The 22,594-nt window shown below is 45.8% G+C and overlaps 1 protein-coding gene and 1 pseudogene across 1 annotated transcript in view; one reads left to right on the top strand and one right to left on the bottom strand.

The window, feature by feature from the left end:
* The window catches only part of LOC147618875 (transducin family protein / WD-40 repeat family protein), a 53,324-nt gene that overhangs the window by 18,961 nt on the left and 11,769 nt on the right, over positions 1 to 22,594 (top strand). The window lies entirely within an intron of this gene.
* On the bottom strand, positions 1,339 to 3,737 carry LOC147618876 (uncharacterized; annotated as a pseudogene).

The following is a 22,594-nucleotide window of genomic DNA, read 5'->3' as shown; positions in this document are numbered from 1 at the left end:
ATTGCACTTTCTTATAAGGTGAATTTCGGCATGTTCGTGGATTCATCTAGATATATATTTCTTCTATCATGAAGAATAATACATGGGATCTTGTAGGCTTGCCAAAGGGCAAGAATGTCGTTGGAACAAAGTGGGTGTATAAAGTCAAAAGAAAGTCAAATGGTACCATTGACAGGTACAAGGCAAGACGTGGGTAAAGGCTTTTCTCAGAAAAAATCAGTTGGACATCAAGACATGCTCATAACAGGGACTTGTGAAGAGCGAATTTCAGATTTCAAGGTTGATTTGAAATCCGAATTTGATATGTCAGAATTGGGGTCTTTGCATTACTATCTTGGCATACAATTTATGCAGAGAGATGATGGCATTGTTATGCAACAAACTAAGTACATAAAGAGTTTGTTGAAAGGGTTTCACATGGAAGAATGCAAGCTGCTTTCTACTCCAGTAGAACCAGATTTACGGCTTAGCATGCACGCCATTGGTGAACCTTTTGAATCCGGCATTTACAACCAGGCAGTGGAATGCCTCATTTACTTGTGTAACACGAGGCCCGAAATAGTTTTTGGGGTGCCTCAATTGAGCAAGTTCATGCACAGCCTAGACACAAACATTGGCAAGTTGTGAAACGCATTTTCTGTTATCTACAGGGTGGTTTGTTCTACCCTTTGTTTGGGGGGGGGGCTTGCGCCCATCCCACCGTCCACCACCGGGGGTCACATGCACTCTGCACTGTAGTGCATGGTGACAAGCTGGCTCATCATCATCAGTGCAACATTGTACCGTATTAGTCATAGTTTTTCCATATGGCAACCATACGGCAAACGCATACGGGTATGGAAGTATGGAAAAAGTACAGTTCACACCCCCAAGAAATTCCATATGTTGGATACCATACGGTACCCTAAATTTAAGGAAAAACATGCTACATATTACACAAAAAACCAAAGAAACTTGAAACTGCAAAGATTTTGGGATTAGAAAAAACATAAATAATGTAGAGCCAAAATCCAAACTCCGGAGTCCGGACTTTATATTACTGTAACTTGTTTACATCATATATGCATGATCAATGATGTATCATGTAACATGTTACATAAGTAGGGACTAGGGAGTGTGGAGTGGGAAAATGCCAAAACTTGTCACATGTAGGCTGTGCCATGTGGACAAACATGAGGAGGTCCAAGCCTCAAGAAACTAAATAAAACATGAGTGGAAGTGAGCAAAAAGATGGATGATGGATTTATGTTTTGTTTTTCCTCACTGCACAGTGGGCAAGCCGCAAAACCTGTAGACTGACTCCTGAGTAGTGAGGAAAAACAAAACATAAGTAGAGAGTGGAAGAATACTAAGTAACCCTAAGGCTTAAGCATCATCAAAGCTCCCCTCATCCTCAGCATGATCAATGGGCTCCTCATCCTCATCTGCAAACTCCTCCTCCTCCTCCTCCTCCTCATCATCAAACTCATAAGCCTCGGTAGCAAAACTGAGCATGATGTCCCAACATGGCTAGAGGATGGCTGGCCATCTATAGAGGGTGGAGCAATCGAAAGAGGCTCCAAAGCCTCATCGTCCTCTGCAATAGCCTCTTGCAAATCTTGCAAGGCAATCAAGCGCTTCTCATCTTTTTCTTTGTTAAGTATATCCAATGTGATCTCCATTCTCTCATAGCCTCTTTCTTTGATCTTGGAGATGAGCCTCAAGTTTGTGTGTATGAAAACAAGCTTCTCCGTATGAGAAGGAAGAAGCTTGTTTCTTCTCTTAGTATGAATTAGAGAAAATGTGCTCCAATTTCTTTCACATGGGGAGGCACATGTGCCTTGAGAAAGTGTAATTTGGGTGTACAAACCCCAAATGTCTCCCACCATTTCACACCCTCTTGCATTCTTTTCTCATCTTTTGCAATGGGACGAGCAAATGTGCCGCTTTCTCGCTTATACTTGTCCAGCTCATCAATTAGATCTCCTTGCAAGGCCAAATCACCCTTAGTGTATTTTTCCAACAATGTCATCCATCCATCATGCACCTCTGAGGAGTCACTATCTTGCTCTTTTCCTTTCCATACAGGGTGCAAGATATAGCCCACAGCATGCAATGGTGTGTGCATCATTCCCCATCTACCAATGCATAGATCTTTGATCTCTTTTATCTTATTGGCCTCAATGCCTTGCATGTTTTGCACTTGCTCTACCATACGATCTATAAGCTCATACATGAGGCCCATGGTGGCTCCTTCCTTGTCAGCCAAGCGGAGAATCTTCAAAATGGGAGCACATATCTTGACAATGGTTCTTGCCTCTTGCCAAAAAGATGCAGAGAACACAATGTCTGACACCTCAATCGCCTGAGGGGTCTTTGATGCCTTCATTTTTACAAATTTATCATCAATCATCAGCTTGCGCACACCCTGCATACATCTCTCATCCAAGAGAGTAACTAGCATAATAAAAAAGTAGGCAAACCGAGTTGTAGAAGGCTTTACCAAGTCCTTCTTGCTGAGTTTTCTAAACAATGCCAACACTGTGGACTTTCTTGTGACAAATGTGATAACTTGAGTTGCTTGGTTTAGCACTTTTGCAACCCAAGAAATTTTGCCAATGTCCTCAAACAAGAGGTCCAAGCAATGGCATGCACATCTAGTGTAGAAAATGGTTGGCCACTCCTGCTCAACAAATTCCCCAGCCCGAATGCAATTCGATGCATTATCCATGCATACCTGCACAACATTTGCTGGGCCAACCTCAATGATAATCTGCTTTAAATGTTGGAAAATAAACTCCCCAGACTTGAACTCCCCAGCTGTGTCCACAGATTTCAAAAATACAGTGCCATGAATGGAGCATGCAAGAAAATTTATGATAGGCTTGCGCCTAGTGTCTGACCATCCATCAGAAACAATGGTGCATCCATATTTTTTCCATTTCTCGCGCACACCCATGATCTCATGATCAATGCATTTGACCTCATTCGCTAACTCAGTGGTGCGCAAGCAATGGTAAGATGGAGGCACATAAGAAGGACCAGCATGTCCAATTCCCTTCACCATCTCCAAAAAGTAAGAACTTCTCACTTTCCAGTGGGGAACGTGCTCTGCATAGAAGAATTTGCGCACTGCAATGGTTGCGTGCTTTCGTGCTTGTACATTCCATGCATTTGCCAACTCCCCCTTCCCTTTAGACATCTTTCTCTTCTTACATGATGACCCAACATTTGCACTACGGCTAACTTGTGCACTTCCCTGTGTGCCCATTGATGTGGACCCTGCACCCCTGAGATACATCTCCACCCATATCATCCACCAAAGCATCCACAAAAGCCTCTCTGCCATGAACACCGCTACGACTATATGCATGCAACCTCCTGCAAACATCTTTAACCTCTTCTGATACATTTGCGCAAGGCCCCACACCATGGCCAACCAAGCCCAAAATTTGTGCCCGAATGCGTAGCGGGCCTCCATCCCATTGATGAGGGCAATAATTGCATTTAGAGGTGAATTGCCCTTTCCCAAGGGCCTTTACTTGGATCACATATTGCCACTCCAGACGCTTGGATCGACCCATCTGTAAAAAGGGTGATTTAGACAGAACTTCGTTAGAGGTTGAAGAGGCCAACATTGGGCACAAAATTCACGTTTGAACAAACTTGACTCTTGAACTTTGAAGTATGAACTTTGAAGAGGGCTCAGAGCCTCAAAGGGAAGGCACACAGTGCACAGTGCACACTTGTAAGTTGTAACTTTGTAAGTGTGCACATCCCAATGGCCCAGTAGCACTGCTCGCAAAGTTGTTGCTCGCAGCTCAAGTCTCACGAGAGGGGGAAGGGGGGGCGAAGGACCAAGGTAGAAAAAAGGCGCAGGCTACCAGGGTGTACTATGTACTATGTAGTATACTGTACATACTACAGTGTATAGTATGTACTGTGCAGTGTGCAGTGTGTACAGAGTACAATGTACTGCATAGAACTTAGAAGGTTCAAGGGGGCGCAAGCGGCAGATACTATCATACTAGAAGGGGGCGCAGATAGAAGGCAAAAAATGCATAAACTCCGGAGTCGAGAGTCTCATACAGGTAAGTTACTAAATTGTAATAGTGCCGGGTGTACGGTGTACCTGGGACTCGGGAGGTTGGGTGACGGGTCCTGAAGGCGAGTCGTGAATCGTGTCTTGGACGTTGGCCCTTGGGTATAGGCGACAGCAGCTGGGTACAGGCCTGAGGTGACAGGTCACAGTAGTCCACCATCGGGTACCCACAACAGCAGCCGCGCAGGGGAAGTGTCAAATCATTGTCGGCGTTGGGTGGACCAAAAACCCAAAAAGGCCCAACATTTAGGGCACCGTACGGTATATCCAAACGTACATGTACGGACGCGGACGTGGGTAGGAGTATGGAATGTGAAACGGATGCGTTGGAAAAAAACCATGGTATTAGTACCTTCCAGGATGATATTTGTCGTACGCCATGACCCCATTGTAATCCTCAGTCTAGGATAAGTCAGGCACGAGCTATGTAGGTCATTCTTAGCCATAGCAAGTCAGTCAGTCAGTCTAAGTCCCTTAACCCACTTAAAGAGACGCATTCATGCATATACAGTCAATAGAAACCTTAGGGTTTGCATCAGAAAGCATTCTACATATTGCACATCATTCATCCATTGCATCTAGACGATGGCAAACAGCCCAGATATCGTCTAGTATTTATCAGGATATTTACTAGGAATTTTTTGGTAATTTTTCCATCATTTTCTGCATTTTACACATCATTTATGCATTTATTGTGGACATGAGCAGTCGGCCAGCTTTGTAGCCAACTGATTGGCTCATTGTGCCCATATAAATAGATTTAGCCATTCATTCATCATATTCAGCATAGAGCATTCAATGCTTGGAGCCTTCAGCACAAGGAGCATAAAGCGATTGCAGTTTCCAGCCCTTATACCTCAGCGTTTTCCTTCTACAGCCCTAGGCGCATCAACGCATGAGCATTCAGCCCCTGCATCAGCAAAACGCAACAGTTTCAGCATTCAACCAGCATTCGACCTTGTGTTTTGTGCATCCATACAGTTTTCAACGCATGAGCATTCAGCCCCTGCATCAGCAAAACGCAACAGTTTCAGCATTCAACCAGCATTCGACCTTGTGTTTTGTGCATCCATACAGTTTTCAACATTCATCTATTCATCGTTTTGCCCCAGCCACCTGGTGAAGGTAAAACGCAGCATTCATAAGCATTTACAGCATTCATACTCAGTCTAGAATAGTCCCAAACAGCCCCTCTCTCAGCCACAGCTTTGCATCCCCTTCTCATTCCATTGGGAAGAGTGCATAGGCTCAAGATTGGACATCTTTGGTGCTTCTACAGCAGTGTACAGTTTAGCCCAACACTTGGTCTTCAGAGGTCTTGCGTTTGGCTTATCGTTAGTCACACTGTCAGTCTCTTTAAAGATAATAAAGCAAATACTATCTTGGTAACGGGATAGGGGGCCCTTCAGTGGGTAATTCGGGACCCCATACGGTGTAGAGTTCTCATCTCTCTCTCTCTCTCTCTCTCTCTCTCTCTCTCTCAAATCTCTTAAAAGTTTGAAGTATTAAAGTGGATTGCTAAACTCGCGAAACTCAGGCTACAGAAGACGGTGTGAGCATTTGTGTGAGAGGATCCTCCAATATGAATACTTCCGCTACATGTTACATTGGTATCAAATTCAGCTTGTCCACACACACCGTATCCTAGCGTGAGGGCATCCTTGGATGGTCAGATTGCGTTTCGGCACGACCACCGACTTCAGCATCATGTCTACAGAGGAGAGTACCCATCAGCCGGAAGAAGTCTTAGCCATGTGTCCTTTCTAGCTTGCTCCACAAAGCACCTGCTTGCCACCTAGAGTGGACAACTCACCACCTCACTCCTCCTCCTCTCTCTTGAGGTAGGCGCCTCCTTCATGAGGGCATTTGGGTTGTATTGTCTGCACTCTCTTCTTCCCAACTCCATATCCAAGCTTGCTAAGGTGTTTTCCAAGAGTGTTTCCAGGTGCTAATCACTCTCCTACATGCTCCCAATGATTGAAATTCAACAAAACAGCTCTCTTTATTGCTGTAATTTTTGGTCTTTTTGGGAAAAACCCTAATTTCAGTCCTCCTTTCTCAAGTTGAACCATAGGGGAAGCTTTCCCAGGGTTCCCTTCATCCTCTTGAAGACCTTTTGTCGCGAAGAAATGCAACAAATCGAAGATCTCATCACTCCAAGAACTTCCATCGCAAAGACTTCCACTGTTTGTGAACTTGTAATCCGGTTCCTCTCTCCTGCTACTTGCTTCCATATTTAAGCATAAAAGCTTACCAATTGCAAGTAGAGTCGATTACCCCATGTAGTGTTCTCTTGTCTTACGTGCTCTCTTGAAGATTGTTGCTACCATGTGTTGGTGGAACAATAGAGAGCAGATGGTAGGGAACATGGGCACTTGAGAGGGTAGTGTGAGTTGCAAGTCTACATCGACAATCACTTGTCTTAAATACTGTATTCATATGCATTGGTATGGAAATCTGGTCAGAAATGCCCATGACACTATGTACTTGATTCTCCCAAGATCAATATACTTTATTTCAGGGAGGGGCCGGCTGTTCCGGCTCATTGTGTGTCTCTTGTCAATTCAGCAAATTACTTCTTGTATTGAGCATGTGTCCATCAAATCTTAGTGTATTTAAGTGTATTGATTAGCATTGTGTTCAACCAAGTTACATGTATGCACTCAGGAAGAAAGCCTGTTTGCATAATCTCATTGAAAGCAGCACGAAAGCTTGCTCCCATGAAGTCCCAACCTCGAAGGAAGAGGGAAACGGGCAAACCATCCCCTCTTGGGCACTTCTTGCGTGGAAGGGCTACAGCCTACTAGTGCGGCTGCAAGATCCATGTTAGAGAACGGGGAATCCAAGGGTGTCCAAACTTGCTGTTGAGCCACCTCTCTGAGGGAAATTTGGGTCAGCAGTGAGCAGAGAGTGTAAAAGGCTACTTCCCAGACTTGCTGAGGCTCTGATGCAATAGATTCGGGTTATTGGCTATTTATCGCTGATGGTTATTTATAGCAATAATAGTCACTATACAATCGACTTATGGGTTATTATCATTATGGCTTGATAGTTGGCCTATCATGGACCAAGAGTTGTCACTCTCCTGCCGTGGAAATGGCGGATCACAGATAGTCTCGCCGAGGGCTTGTATGGGCTGGTGGTATGGGATGCCATGGCTGATTGGCATGGATATGTTTGGGAGTGAACCCTAGCCTCTGGCTCGGGGGAGGGGTGGTGAGCTTGCTTGCACCCTTCTATGTTTGTACTAAGCTTGTGTTTTAGGGTTGATCCTCGAGGGATCTTACACCTATCTTCTGTGGTTTCTATTGGCCTCCTTTCTTCTACCTCCCCTCCCTTCTTACTCTTTTCTTCTTCCCGTTTCCTTGTCTTTCTATTCATTTCCTTCTTTCTCTTCTTCAGTCTTCATTTTTTGTAAATATCACGAAAATTTTCATGTCCCGTCTTTTCCTAACTTTTTATTTCAATTTCCCACAGTGTCTCTTTGAAATCCAAGTGATTGTACCTGCATCTTAAAGTTATGGTCTTAAGTTTTTATGTTCAGGCTATCAAGTGCAAGCTTCACAATGTGTTTTGATTTTGTTTCTTGGTCATCGTTATGTGTATAATGGTTTCGAAAAGCGTGACATATTTTTAAAAAGCTTATTAATATTTTGATTTCTTGAAGAATCTTAGAATTATTCTTTTAAGTTTTTATGTTTTAAGCTTTTAGTTGGAAGCTTCACAATTTAATGTTCATGGTCATCTTTGTGTATAATCATTTCTAAAAGCTTTGCATATTTCAAACAAACTTATTAATATTTTGATTTCATGAGGAACAAAAGTTCAAAATATCAAGAAGTTTACTGAGGAACGAAAGGTTTGTATATGAAACCCAAGAAACCTTGAAACGTTTCTTGTGACTAGGTTACTCAGAGGCGGACTGGGTTTCTTGTGACTAGGTTGCTCACGTTTCTTGTGACTAGGTTGCTCACAAGTGGACTAGGTTTCTTGTGACTAGGCTGCTCACAGGTGGAAATACAGAGTAGTGGTAGTCCCAAGTCAGGTATCTGAGTGTGCATGTGATTTGTTCAAAGTTTCTGCTTCACTTCATCTCAAAATTATTGTTTCGCTTTAGACAGACATGCCTTACAATAAGCATGTACTTTGGCAAGAGGTGGTGTATGATATTCCAATAGGCCACGTACAAGCACAAGTACGCAAGGTTTCTTAGAAGGCATGGTTTTTTTGAAGATTCAGGGGCATTATCCCTTTATCAGACAAGGCTGCACATGGTCTCAATGCAGTAGTGATGTCTGTTGTTTAAGTCAAGGCACACTCTAGCATCCATGGGAAGGTCCTCTTTATCCCTCTGGTGATAGAGGTGGCATCCCATTGCGAGTAAGTCGCTTAATGCTCTATAATCAGTCAAAGATAGGGGCATTTTTCCCCAATTTTCTTGCCTGCCCCTCTTTGGCAACACATTTGTATTCATACTCCAGCTACTTCTTCCTTATCATTCTCTTATTAGCCGGCTATCTGAACCCGACGCAGAAAGCTGCCTTAATTGTATGGCTGACACTTTTGCCCTCTTCTTTGGCTCTAGAGAGAGAACTTACTGGGCATGACCAGTTTGACATAGCCCAAAAGAGTGGTCTACTGTTCGTTAGAATCCTCCGCAGTAGCTAGGGAAAAGGGAGATACCAGTGCCGCTCCAAAGCGTGTCCTCTCGAGGATGTGGCTATTCTCCACTTCGGCGCAGTCGAACGCCTCGTAGGCATCGCCCACTGCTCTCAACTTGAAGGAGTATTGTTTTTCTGAGTTATTTCTTGAAATCAGATTGACCTCAAACAGTTTATCCAGATACTGCACACCCTGATGGTGCCCGTACTTTCCCACCAGTGGGACCAAAAAATCCTGTCCCGAGTTGACAAATCGAATTGTAGCCTTGTGCCACTGTCATGTGCACACATGGACATGGCAGCTTTCCAAGGTTAATCCCTGATTAAGCAAAGGATAAAACATTAGGTTTGGGAAGTATTAGCCTTAGGGGCAGATTGGGACAGTTGTCGGCCAGCAGGATTCTTTCACTTGGGAATGGCACCTTGGCATGGGTTGTTTATCGAGGTCGTTAGCAGGCCAACAGGGAGTTAAATGGGCCAAGCAGCATGTCAAGGCCTACAAGGGCTTGTCCAATAGTGAATCATCTCACTCCCCTAGGGAGTAGGTCTGAGATTAGGGTTTTTTGTTATTTGTAAGCCCAATGGAGCGTGTAGTGACAGATTCTACCATGTGTCCAAGAGATATAAAGAAAGAACGAAAGATATATTAAGCGTCTACTAAAGACCCAATGGGCCTATGAGACCAAAGTGATACAATAATGTCCATGGCATATCTCATCATGGAATGAAAATAAAACAGAAAGAAAACATAAATATAGCTATCTCACTGGGGTGATACAAAACTGTCCATGGAAACTCATCATGGAATACTAAGAACATAGAAACATGGGAGAGAGAGATGGGTATAGGGGTTTCACATAGTACACCACATTGAGCGGGGAATAGGCGGAAATTTGGGCGGCGTCGGCGGACTTGAGCTCTACAGAGGCGGAGCAGGGTGGCACAAGGGGGCAAAGGGGAGGACGATGATGATGAAGCTTTACTCACACAAGTTGAATCTCCAAGGTGGTTTTCCACAAATTCTTCACAAAGCTCTTGTCCAAAACTTCAAGAGGGTACAAGCCTCTTATATACTTGAAAAGAGGTCCCTGCTTTTTGCCATGCTTGCTTTTGCCTTTTTTCTTTGCCTTTTGTTTTTCTCTTTTAAATATTTTAATAATAGTAAAAAATAGCCAATGTTCTTGATTTATGCTTTTGTAGCTTCAGGGCCTTGCTTTTTGGCCCGCTGCTTTTTGGAGAAGCGGCTTTTAGCCTTTTGATCCAGTTCGATGTCCTCTTTCCAATGGTGCCCTCAGCTTTCGGTCAACATAGTTTGAGTGGTGCTTTTTCTTGTGCTAGCCTAAGGATCTCTCTTCCCATGTGTCCATCAACTTGTCCAAGTGTCCGGTCATGAGTTCCATCATGTGAAAAGAGCTCGGAGGGCCAAATAGTTACATTCCCTCCCTCTTATATCACAGTTGTCCTCAATTGTGGGGTATAAATATTCCATAAGATCGTGGTACTAGCCCCATCTGATGCTCTTGTGCATATGGTCTTTCCGCATATATGTGGTGCCTTCTGTTCATCTGGCAATATCTTTATGCCTATTCTTTGACGGATGTCCTTGTTCTTGATGGTACATGTTCTTCATAGCCTGTTACATGTGTTAGATATAAATGCATACTCACCTTTTGGCATTTTCAAAAACTAGACACAAGCTAGTCAACAAACAAGTATGCATCATTCATGTCTACTGGGTATTCTAGGTACTAGCCAGCTAGTCTGTAGCCCAGTGGACTTATCACATGCCATAAATCCAAGCATTGTCCATACATAAAAAACAACACACAAATTCAAAGAAATTCAAACATACATCAGTATGCAGTGCACAAGTAATGATCCTCCTGTTCATGGATTGTCTTGTTTGGTTTCATCAAAAGCGTGCTGAGCCATCTGGTTCCCGAGGGAAACCGCTCAGACTATCTTCAAGGCCATCTGGTCACTAGGACCGCCCGAGAAGTCTTCCATAGTCATCTGAGCCATCTGGTTGCATTGACCGCCCGACTATGAAATCCAATACAGTCATTTGGGCCATCTAGTCGCAATGACCGCCCGACTACGAAATCCAATACAGTCATGTGGGCCATCTGGTCGCAGTGACCGCCCGATTGCGAAATCCAATACAGTCATCTGGGCCATCTGGTTGCAATGACCGCTGATTGTGGAAAGTCCAAGATATTTGGCATCGTTGCCATCCAATGGGTCATCTGGCATCGTTGCCTCCCATACACAAATCTCGTTCGGGCATCGTTCTGTCGCATATACAAATCTTGCTCCTTGGGCTTTCGGGCATCGTTGCCACCCAAACTAGAGCATGTCAGTCCAATACATATATATATATATATATATATATATTGGACTGACATGCTCTAGTTTAACCTCTAGCCCTATATATATATAGGGCTAGAGGTTAAATCCCTCCTCCTTAAAAAAATCACACAAAAATATGTTCCAATACAATCCTAGATATCCTCATCTAAGACTTTCATAAGTCACATGGCCCTCATGGTACAAAACTGCTCCAATGCAATCTTCTTTTGACAAACTTCCTGGCAGGATGTCAATCTGATGATCTTTTGGTCTCTTTAGCTTCTTGCTTTGGACAATTTGCAGCCAAGTGTCCCTTCTTTCCACATTGAAAACACTTCCCTTCTTTGGCATATTCCTCGAGTTGCTTGAGGGACAATCTTCTTCGAAAGAGTGGGAGTTTGTCCCCAATCCCATCCTTCTTCTCTTGAGACTCCGATCTTGATGGGGATCAGTCTTTAAACTTCTTCCTTTGAGATGGATCCTGATTGTCGTTCTTTGTCTTGTCGTCCATCCAAGGCATGTACAAGGCCTCGACTTGCAAAGCTGTCTTGAGCTTCTTCCAATGTTTTTGGTTCCGCCATGTAAACTGCTTGCATAAGCTTAGGTTGTAATCCATTGACAAACTTATGCATTTCCATTAGTGATGGAATGGGGGTATAAGAAGTAAACTTCAAAGAAATTGCTGAAAAGTCATTAAGATATGATGCCACATTCTCACCAACTTTTTGCTTTACCTCATTCCATTCCTTTTGCACATCAGCTTCAAAGTTTGTGGGTAGAAACTTCTTGTTGAACATGGTCTTGAAGTCGGTCCACGTCTTTGGCTGGGTCCCTTCAAGTACTACTTTTAGCCACCAATTCAAGGCGGCATCCTTCAAATGCATAAGAACCATGCAAAGTTTTGACTTTTCGGAGTAGTCATCACCTCCAAAAGCAGCATCAAATTGCTTGACAAAGGATAAAGCTTTCTGGGTATCCCGTTTTCCATGAAAAGCATCAAATATGACGATCTTCTCTCCCGGCTTGAAGTCCATTTTGCCGGTTGATGAAGTCTTCTTTGCCTTCCTTTCCTTTACCTGTCCTGAAGAAGTTGCATCCGAGAGAGTGGGCCTAGCGATAGCCTCCTGTTAACTCCTCGAGAAATAGACCGGGTAACTCTGGATCCTTCTGCAATGGTGACTCCTTTGGCCCAAAGATAGGCTTTAGCAGCTTCAACTCCTTCGGCTTCAGTGGCTCGATCCTTGATGAAATCTTCAAACATTCGAGCCTTTCTTTGGTTGTATTCCTTCTTGGAGCTAGGGAGCTAGGAACTCTTCTTCTTGAAGATACTGTGTGAACTTTTGAAAATCTCGATATTCTGTTGATGTCATGGCCGTGGAATCATGAGAGAGATTGGCGGCCTTGGTTCCCTTCTAGAAGTTCTGTGTTGGCTTTGTAGTTGTTCCCTTCTTGAGGCACTTGGTCTCCCTCAACTTTGGACATGGCTGTGTCACCCCAAGAAAGATTTCTTCAAGAGAAATCCTGCTGTGATACCACTATAAGCCCAACGAAGCGTGGAGTGACATATTCTACCATGTGTCCAAGAGATGTAAAGAGAGAAAAAGGGGGGAGAGAGAGATGGGTGTAGGGGTTTCACACAGTACACCATGTTGGGGGAGGCATAGGCAGAAATGGGCTCTGGGCAGTGGTCGCACCGGCGGAGCAGGGTGGCGCAAGGGGGCAAAGGGGAGGACTATGATGATGAAGCTTTTTACTCACACAAGTTGAATCTCCAAGGTGGTTTTTCCACAAATTCTTCACAAAAATCTTGTCCAAAACTTCAAGGATCCCTCTTCCCATGCGTCCATCAACCTGTCCAAGTGTCCGGTCATGAGTTCCATCATTTGAAAAGACCTCGAAGGGCCAAATAGATACAATATCCTTTTGGGAAGGCCAAAGGCCACAGATGATGTACCGTTTTTGTACTTGATGGATATACTGAAAAATATAGCCATCTCTCTCTGTGTGCCGCCACCGCCGCCCCCTCTCTGTTCAGGCTGCTTTGCTCGCGCTGGCTGTGTTGCGCCTAGCGCTGCCCTGTCCACGCTGTGCTGCGCCTATTCGTACCCACCAGCCCAAGCTGCCCTACTGTGCTGCACCTGGCGCTGCTGTGCCCGCACTGTCTGCCCTCTCTCTCTCTCTCTCTTCGCCGCCCACTGACTGTGCCTTCTGTTCGTACCCACACTGTCCGCCCTCTCTCTCTCTCTCTTCGCCGCCCACTGACTGCGCCTTCTGTTCGCTGTTCGCTGCGGTGGCTGGCCTGCTTGCGCTGCCCGCTTCACTGTCCGCCCTCTCTCTCTCTCTCTCTCTCTCTCTCTTCGCCGCCCACTGACTGTGCCTTCTGTTCGCTGTTGGCTGCGGTGGCTGGCCCCCCTTTCCCACCCACCCACGCTCAGGCCCCCAAGGCAGCAACATAACTCTCTCTCTCTCTCTCTCTCTCTCTCTCTCTCTCCCTGCCTGTGGGAAGGACTGCAGAGTGATATGGAGGAATGGCCCCGAGTCTCCAAGAGAAACTCGAGGCCCTCGAGACGGCAATGAAGGTACTAATCAAGGAGAACAAGAAGACATCCGATTCCAACCTCAATGAGGTGGAGAACAAACTACACCGGCACATCATGGCTCTCGAAGCACGGATCACGAACCTCGAACAAGAGAACATGGCACTCAAGGAGGAGGTGAGTGCATTGAAAGTGGAAATGGTACCCATCAAGAATACTGAGAAGGAAGAAGGGGAGATCAATGACAACACTCTCACGGCCATCAAAGAAGAGATCTCCAAGGAGATCACAAAGGACATGGAGGGAAAACTCGAAGCCAAGCAGTCAGGATGGGTTGAGGTGGTGAAGAAGAACATCCGTAAAGAAGTGAGGGAGGAGACTCAAAGGGAAGAACACCAAATCATTCACACCACCATTGAGGAGGAGAAGATGAGGCATGCTCGCCGCCTCAACATTCGAGTCACAGGTATAGCCGAGACACCCGACTCCACTCCCGAGAAAGATGGACAGCTTCTATGCATGAAGCTCCGCTACAAGGAAGAGCACCCTCTCCCCTTCACCAAAGCATGGAGAGCCGGGAAAGACTCAACACGTAAGCGAGCCCTCATCCTACAGTTTGCAGGAGAGACGGAGAGGGTCACCTTCATGAGGAAGAGGGTCATACTACGGGGTTTAGAGGGAGCTCCTATGTTCTTGGATGATGATCTCTCGAGGATGCAGCTTGAGCATAGGAGAGCTTGCATGCCACGAGTCTTACACGCGAGGAGAGAAGGCAAGAAGGCCTTCTATCGAGATGGTCGGGTCATCATTGATGGCCGGCCCATGGATTAGCGGTTTGGGGCCTATGGGACACAGACCAGGCCACTGACAGAGATACACATGGCAATATGGAACTGTAATGGTTCACTAGGAGCATGTTATGGTGGGGAGAGACATCATACTTCTGACAGAGACACATCAGAGCCCAGAGAGAGGGCTACCTCGAGTAGAGGGATTCGAGTGGGAGTCAGCATACAGGAGGACCACACACCAGGGTACCTCGAGAGGGTCGGGGGGTGTAGCAGTTCTATTCAGACGGGAGCTACAGGGGAGACTGAGAGTGGTAGCACAGGATCCAGAGGCCAGATACATGTGGTCACAGGACAGGGTTATATACATATCTCTATGTTACTTTTCTCCATCAGGATCCTCCTATGTCATTACAGAGGACATGCCACAGGAGGAGGAGACAGGAGCCTCGCCATACACTTGTCTGTCAGAGGAGATTATGCATTATTCTACACTAGGGGAAGTATTTCTTACGTGCGACTTCAATGCCCACACACAGAGCAGACAGTGTGAGGTGTATGACTGATGACATGGAGATCCTCCACCCTGTGGATCCAGAGGAGATAGGGGCTAGTCGGGCATTAGAGGACACTGGACCAGACAAAGGACATTATGACTTACTAGAGTTGGGAGCCAGGCATCGTCTCGTTATTTATAACGGGATGCTACAGTGGCCGGGATCAGGAGGGCTGACATGCTTCCCACATGGAGGTCATACACGGACCGGAGGCATGATGGTAGACTACATTATGGGGTCTTTGGAGGCATCACAGCTTGTCACCTCATTCTCCATTCCACCTCGTCCTATTGGGGCAGATCATACATACTTGGCATTTTCACTAGCCGGATCACCAGTATCACCAGCCCCCCACATACCGACGCCACACACTACCATCTACTTCACACATGACATGGCAGACATATACACTGGCAGAGTAGAGGATGGGCTCCTACTCATGGATCCCCTGGCACCTATGGATACCATTACAGCCCAGCTGGCATCACTCCTACACATGGCTGCATTACAGAGCTTCCCACATCGTGTCCACTTAGGAGAGCCCGCGAGATCTGGGACTATGCCCTAGAACAGATGGTATGATGACGAGTGCAGAGCCCTATACTCACGGCTCCGCATCCAGAGAGCCTTGGGAGCCATCACAGAGCAGGAGTCGAGGAGAGAGATGAGGAGACTTACTCGCCGCAAAAGGCGGGCCTTCGCAGAGATACAGGAGCTAGAGATCTGTCATTTCTTCATGAGTAGAGATAGCCCTGTCTCATGGCGGCACTTCAGAGAGCCCCGAACACCGACACCTATTGCAGACCCACAGACATGGCACACATATGCAGAGGGCCTATACCACACCCCACAGCAGCCACCTATACCTTAGCCACAGGAGCCTCGACCTACCACAGCTAGCTTCTTTACCCACTCGATGGTACAGGAAGCTATCCGCCGCCTACAGCATGGACGGGCAGCCGACCATATGGGCCTGCAGGGTGAGCATCTCATATATGCAGTAGATTCTTTGGCTCCTTTTCTTGCACACCTGTTTAACAGGGCACTAGCAGAGGGTTTGCCTGCGGAGTGGACGATGCACACCATTGTGCCGATTCACAAAACAGGGGATATGCTCGATCCGAGCAACTACAGGACGGTTATGGTTGGCCACGTGCTGGCCAAACTCTATGGTGCAGTGTTGGAGCAAGAGCTTAGCTTATATGCTGAGCGAGCAGGTTTACGCTCATCAGGGCAAGCAGGCTTCAGGAGAGCTTTCTCTACCACTGACCATGTATTCACTTTGAGATGTATGATTGATCAGGCCAGACTGAGGAAGAGAAAGCTCTATTGCTACTTTGTGGATTTCCGCAAGGCATTTGACACAGTACCACGAGAGAGGCTCTTTCAGCGCCTGCAGTCTCTTGGCATACCAGCAGATATGACATGGGGCATCTATGCATTATATGAGCAGGTTTTTGGGCGAGTCAGATGTCCAGGAGGTATGTCCGAGACTATTGCTAGCACCATTGGTGTGAAGCAAGGATGCCCACTTTCCCCCACGCTATTTGGGTTATACATTGATGAGGTGGCTGACTTCATTACACGGGGAGGCGGAGATGGAGTTGATTTAGCAGGTACCTAAGTACATATTATGCTTTATGCTGATGATATTGTATTAGTGTCTGAGTCTCCAGGTGGTCTACAGCAGCATCTACATGCACTCGATGATTTCTACAGGTCTTACTGTGAACCTTGGGAAAACCAAGGTTATGGTCTTTCATACATCGAGACAGGGCAGGAGTCAGCTGACATTCACTCTCGCAGGACGCCAGGTGGAGGTGGTGACATCATACATGTATCTAGGGGTTACCTTCTCTGCAGGCAGCCACACGCTTCACCATGGGTTCAGCAGCCAGAGCTAGATTGACACGGGGATTTGCAGCATTGGCTATGCTAGAGAGACAGTGCCACCAAGCGCATTTTCAGGAGCCCCGGACGAAGGGGTGGCTATTTGACACATTAGTTACACCGGCATTGATGTATGGAGCAGCGGTATGGGCACTAGGCCTTGCTACCCATTGGTGGACACAGATAGAGAGACCACAGGCCCTTATGATGGCACGCATGATACGCAGCAAACCGTCAGTACCTCATGACATTATCCGAGCAGAGTTTGCTGCGCCTCCTATGATGGTAGAGGCCATATTTCAGACTATATACCTGCTAGACAGATTCAGAGAGATGCCACAGGATAGATTGTCATACAGAGCTTTTGAGGCATCTAGACAGCTGGCTGAGGCAGGAGACAGAGGATCATGGTATGCACAGGTCACACATTGGTTCTCACAGCATGGCCTAGACATGGATCATCTACCACCATTCCAGTATGACAGGGATGCACCACATATCCGTCTCTCTCATAGTGAGAGGAACAGAGTATTGAGACAGGATCTATGGCAGCTCTATACACGAGAGACATGGATATCACCTACACAGCCTCTTCCATCGAAGATGCTATACTACAGAGATCACTTCATGAGTATCACTGATGATGGATTTATAGAGAGGCCTAGATACATGGAGGGCTTTTTACCACACGGCTCCCGAGTGGCTATTGGTCAGCTTAGAGTTTTAGGAGATTGAGACTGGCAGAGCAGCACGGATCCCCCGAGAGGAGAGGGTATGCAGATTGTGTAGAGAGGAGGTGGAGAGTGAGGAGCATTATGTATGCAGATGCAAAGCATATGCAGCCATGAGAGAGAGATATCCCATTTTATTCAGAGAGCCACATTCCCTACGCCGGATCTTTGAGGCAGCAGACCAGCGCATACTGGGGAGATTCATTCTAGACATAAAGCACCACAGAGAGACATCATTACAGGCTCAGACAGCTCTAGAGGGGGGACGACAAACACAGATTACTACATTTTTTCAGAGATCCAACCCACTCCCAGCCCCTACACGGCAGGGAATTACTCTCCAGAGAGCAGAGACACTCAGAGCCCGCAGGAGACAGAGGACACCTGGCTTTCGGACACCACGCCTATACCAGAGAGAGATGACAGAGATCAGAGCTCAGTTTCACAGAGAGGGTGCGGAGCGACTGGCTCGCTTTAGAGCACACCCAGGCATGTTCTTCTGGGAGCTGTGGACACCCCCTTCATTGATGTATACCATTTTATACCCCCAGTATGGTACAGGATGGAGCTAGCTAGGTTGCATATCATGATTGTATACTCCATGCATATAGCTTTGCATTCTCCTAGTAGTAGAGCTCCATCCCCTCCACCACTCATTGTACTTATTGCACACCCAGATTCAGCTTTTTAGTTCAGTACTTTTTCATTTTGTTGGGATGACAGAGGATACCCCATACAGGTACACCGATTTGTCTCATAGGCCGAGTTCGGTCTTTTGGAAGACGTTAATAAAATCTTTCTTTCTTTCTCTCTCTCTCTCTCTCTCTCTATTCTCTGTCTATGTTGATTGTTCTTGCATCAGGTGTTCCTATGTAGTGCTTAGGGCTGAAAGAAGACTACCCAGAGCTTCCACATGTGACAGCCACTTCATGTCTGACGACTGCAGAGGCAGAAGAACCCTTGTCCAGCCAATGACTCGTGAAGGAATACGCAAATTCTTGCAGATTGGTTGTAGTGGGCCACCTCAAAACCACTGTAGCTGGATCTTCTTCACGCTTTTAGAGGAAGGCTGGCCTACCTCGGTGGGTTTAGCAACTCTAGAGAGAGTCTGCTCTTACTAATGCACAGCTCCATAACCAAATCTCTACCACCATCCCTGGACCTCGCCATTCATCGTGGGCTTTCACATCTCATCACATAGTGAATTATGCTCTCACGAGTTCTCTCCAGGAGATTGATGAGCCTGAGAGTCCAGAGGAGGCTTTTTCACAGCCGCAGTGGCGGCAAGCTATGGAAGCAGAGATGTCCTCTATTGAGAGGAATCACACTTGGTCTTTGGTGCCACAGCCTTTACATCGTCGTGTGATTGGTGTGAAATGGATTTTCAAGTCAAGTTTCATGCAGATGGTACTTTGGATAAGGACAAAGTCCGCCTTGTTGCTTAAGGATATGCTTAGAAGGCAGGTGAAGACTCTGATGAGACATTTGCTCCTACAACCAGGTATACCATCACACCCATGTGTATCTTCTGCAGAAGGCTCTTTATGGTCTCAAACAAGCATCCTGCGCCTGGTATCAAAAGATTGATGCCTTCTTGTTATCCTGCTTTGAGAGGGCACATGTTGACAACAATCTCTATGTGCTTCTTTCTTATGGGGATATTTGTGTCATTGTTTTGTATGTTGATGACCTCATTCTTTTTGGCTCAGAATTGAGTTGGTCACACAGGTTTAGTCCAAGCTTTCAGCGACATTTGAGATGACTGATCTTGGCCTTCTTCATTATTTTCTTGGGCTGGAGGTTTAGCAAAAAGATGACTGTATCTTCATTTCTCAGCAAAAGTATGTAAAGAAGTTGCTCTCACTTTATGGATTGTCAGGTTGTACACCTCTCTCGTCCCATAGATCCCAATGCCAAGTTATCCAAGGAGGATGATCCACCCTTGGTGGATTCCACAGAGTACCAGCAAATTGTTGGCTCATTGCTTTACCTTGCCAACACCCGTCCAGACATCTCCTATGCTATGAGTGTGCTCAGCCAGTTCTCATGAGCTGCTTGAAGGTCTCATTCGCAGCAGGCAGCCTTGAGAGTTCTTCGTTATCTTCAAGGTACTTCAGATTATGGCCTCACCTATTCCAGTGGTGCTGATTTGGTTGGTTTCACAGATTGTGATTGGGTAGGCTACATTGATACTCGGAGGTCTACATCTGGATATTGCTTTATGCTTGGTATTGGATTGGTTTCTTGGAAGTCTCAAAAGCAGAGGACTGTTTCTTCTTCTTCCACCGAGGCTGAGTATAAATCCTACCTTATCTCTTCCACTGAGGCACTTTGGATTCATCAGATTCTTGGAGCATTTGTGCTGTACCGACACTTCCCCAGTTACCATCTTTTCGGATTCTCAGAGTGCTATTGCTCTAGCTCAGAATCCCATGATACGGGGACGATCCAAGCATATTGAAGTACATTATCATTTGTACGTGACTGGATCGATTTGGGACTTCTTTGGCTAGCCTACTGTTCTACCAAGGACAATGTGGCTGATCTCTTCACCAAACCGCTTCCATGAGCTACTTTGGAGGTGTTACTTTAGCGTGCTGGTATTGGACCGCCCCTCCGGCGTTGAAGAGGAGGTGTTGGAATATATATCATCTCCAGAGGGTCTGCATCGCCTTTTTCATGCTTGTATTGGTCATTTTATGAGACCCTGCATTGGCATATTTAGTAGATATTATCAGGGAATTTTCTACCATTTTTAAGGCATTTTATAGAATTTTTATGCTACATATTAGCTGTCAGCCTGCTACAACTGGCTGACCAGCTCTCTAGAGGGATATATAAGGGTTCTCGCCCTTCCCCTCACTTTTCATCTCATTCTTTGCATATTTGTTGGAGGTCATTGGCTGTAGCAATTCTTATCGAGGTTATGGCTACTAGCATCAATAATATCTTGGTTGTTTTTTCTTTCCTCGATGTCCAAGCATAGAGTAGAACGAGAAGCGTGAGGCTTTTTCCGGTGTAAGCCGCTACTCGGCCGGAGGATACTTCTTGCCTGTAGAGCTGCCTCAGCTTTAGCCTCATTCAATGAGTTAACGGCACCCTTCATCTTCCGATCATTCTAGCATGCATTAAAGATATGTGGTATGTTATTTAATGCGGGAACTAACGAAAGGGTGTACACTTCTTTGAAGAGTCTAACATGGAGGGGCTCATTTCGGGCGCGATGTTGATAATGGGAGGTATTTCTGCTTTATTCTTGACATCGATAGAAGGGACTCTAAACCATCCATTATGGTGGGGGTTTCTATGGATGCGTTGTCGCGATCCCTTGCCGTCTGGTAAGAGAACTCGCCCGTACTACTTGCGTCCTCATCCATGGTATGTTTCTTTTGGTGATCCCGGCCTCTCTTGGTGGGGCTTGGACTAAAGATTGGGTTATGCCACATGAACGGTTTGTTTAGTTTATTGTGAGAGTCCCTCCATTTTGCTATCTCAGCGTTTGATTGCTTGTGTGACTTATCGTGGTGATTGTTGCGGTCTTATCCATCTTAGAAAAAACCTCCCTCTTGCGCGTGTTTGCTTTTTAGACTAAGCTATATAGATTGAAAAGATAGCCAAATAAAGAGAGATTAACGTAAAGCAGAGGAGGGAGGAAGAAGGCGCCTTATCTTGCTCATATATTTGTACCCACCAGATGCCTCTCTCTTCCCAGCGACCCATCTGCTGAGTGTAATATTGATTAATAACCACCCTTGAGCTATCCTTTTTCTGGATGAGGTGGGCCACTTTTGGGGCTGTAGCACAAAGAGGACTTGGCTGAATGGAGACTGTCATAATAGATATCACTACTGCACAAAACAACTCATCTTTTATGACAGTCTACATTTGACTGAGCAAATGTGATAGTAAACTAACTCCAACGATTGTCAGGGCATTTTTGAAGTTTATATGTAAGCTATGTAAAAGTTAATATTGGGTCACACAATCCCTTAAGGTTGATTGAAGAGGCCTGGCATCCTCTCAAAATATGGGACACTATCACTCCCTCATTTTCTGGTCGATCTGGTAGGTCTAATTTGGTAGGCCTGCTACACGACCTTGTCTGCTGAATGTGTGTTTTATCTGACGACTACATCGTGCAACTTCTCTGCCTTTGATGGTGGCCACTGCTTGTCTCCAATGCCAGCCATCCATGGTGACAATCTTGTGTCTATGCATGAACATGTAGCCTGCTTGATGTGCTTTCACGAAAGCTGCCCACATTTTGCCAATAGTAGATGGATGCATCATGCCTGGCTCAAAGATGTGCCTTATGCTTCCCAGTGAGAGTTGCATGGTCTCATGATAGGCACACAACCAAAAACCGATTCCTCTATGAATTGGCTTGTGTAGAGCCAAACCACCTAGCTTGTGGTCCCTTCAAGTTATGACACCGTCTGACCTGCTCGTAAGCCCACACCTTTGAAAGGCCACCTGTATCAACCAGTTGTGGCTTTCTCTCATCACATAGAGATACCACTTGTTGCATCCTCCAAGATAGTTGTCAAAATGTCTTAAGGAATGGAAACAACAATCCCTCAACCATTTTGAAGTAGCCAAAAAGAAAAGAGAACAAAATTGAGTCCCAACGCCAAGTCATCATGCCACATTATAGGGCTCCTTGCATTCCATAGACAAGCAAAGGTGTGAGTACCATGAAGTTGATGAATACATAAGGTTGCCACGCAAGGAAGAGTTGGTTAGGCACCATGATCAGGGGACTGAATGCACACGATGGGGAAGTGGACCTTCTATGGATGATGGATAATTTTCAAAGCGATAAATAAGTCAGATAGCTACCCCTTTTCCCTTCTTAAAAGAACTAACTATATACTATGGTGGAAGCACTTTTATAGCACATTTCTCACCCATTTGCACCACTTTTTCCTACAGCTAATTTATCTTGCTCCAAATCTGCTATCCACACATTGCACTTCCTGTAGGAATTTGCAGTAAGGAAC

Source organism: Cibotium barometz, chromosome 34 (genome assembly GCF_041138505.1).
Source record: "Cibotium barometz isolate CiBa-2024 chromosome 34, ASM4113850v1, whole genome shotgun sequence".
NCBI classification, from domain to species: Eukaryota; Viridiplantae; Streptophyta; class Polypodiopsida; order Cyatheales; family Cibotiaceae; genus Cibotium; species Cibotium barometz.
Note: the sequence above shows the minus strand (reverse complement) of the source record. Positions and strands in the feature narration are given on the sequence as shown.